Raw genomic sequence first — 1591 nt, forward strand, 5'->3', positions numbered from 1 at the left:
TGAAATATATAAAAATAAATAAAATCCTATATAATAAAAGCCTAATATGTAAATCGACCAAATAGCAGAAAGACTGGTCGCTATGATACCCACTGACCACCAGGGGGCAGACGCTCAATGCAGGAGCTGCCTGCAGGCTCTAGGCCAGCCAAGGCAGGTGCCAGTGAGGGCAACCCTATTGCCCTGCTGGTTGCCCCACAGATTGGCCCTGATGGCTGGCCAGGCCTAGGGACTCTACCCGTGCACGAATTTCGTGCACAAGGCTTCTAGTCTCATTTATATTTGTTTCCTCCCTAATGATGTGTCCCCTCCCTCCTCATACCCAGTCCATGAGGGCAGGGACTCTGATTTATTCCTGGTGGTTTTTCTAAGCACCTGGTACAGTGCCTGGCACCCAGAAGCCACTCAGTACACGGTTGCATTAAAAAAAAATAACACCAATCGATCAATGCTGTAACAGGAAGAGGGCCAGTGTGCCCCGAGGAGGGGCCCAGGTCTCCTCTTGAAGGAGTCAGGGAAGTCTTCTCAGATGAGGAGGCATCGCACGGGGTTTTTACGGATGCGTAGGAGCTCACCTGTGACAGGGGACATGCATTTCTATCACTTACTATGTTGAGCAGGTCACTTAAACTCTCTACCTCAGTTTCCACCTGCTTCCTGTGAAACTGAGATGCCATGCTTACCTAACGGCCAGGTACAGAGTACACAGCCCATAAAGGCAGCTGTCAAGATGCTCTTAAAGCAGTTAGTATGACTCTTAGCACGTAGTGGGTACTCAGTCCTTGGTCTCCAGGCGTGCTCATCTGGAGAGGGAGTTAAGACAACTGCAGTCCTGGGAGCAGTGCAGGGCTCTGTAGGTGACGGACAGACACAGGTGTGTAATACAATGTGCCAGACACCATCCTCACAAGTGTGAATCAACCCCCCTACGACCTCGGCGAAGAGAGGGCCAGGGACCTGCTCAAGTTCACACACCCAGTGATTGCCAGCATTGAGGTTCGGATCCAGGTTGTCCAGGTCCAGAATTCATGCTCCAGACTGCTACGTCCTTGTGAGGACATGCAAAGGGAGCCCAGACCCCGCTTGTCAATCAGGCTCGTGGCAGGTGGAAGAGGTGGTGAGTGCTCAGGAGAGGAAAAGAGGGACTCCGCCAGGAGAAATCACAGAAGACTCCCTGTAGGAGGTGGTATTTAGGTTGGTTCTTGAAGGATGAGTTCAAGTTCCCCCAGGAAAAGAAGGATCTTAAGAATCGCTGCTGTGAAAAAGAAGGAATTCTTACCATTTGCAACAGCACGGATGGAACTGGAGAGCATTATGCTAACTGAAATAAGCCAGTCCAGGAAAGATAAATACCTCACTCATTTGTGGAATATAAAGAACATTATAAACTATTGAGCAAAAGTAGATAGAGGCAAAGAAGCATCGAACAGACTGTGAAACTACAGCAGGAAGGCAGGGGAGGGGTGGGGGTAAGAGATCATCTGAAGGACTTGTATGTATGCATATGAGCACAACCAATAGACAAAGACACTGTGTGTGTGTGTTGGGCGGGGGTGGAGGGGAGCGGTGAGGGCTAGTGCTTGGGGATAGG

This window comes from Myotis davidii, unplaced genomic scaffold (assembly GCF_000327345.1).
Source record: "Myotis davidii unplaced genomic scaffold, ASM32734v1 scaffold212, whole genome shotgun sequence".
NCBI lineage: Eukaryota > Metazoa > Chordata > Mammalia > Chiroptera > Vespertilionidae > Myotis > Myotis davidii.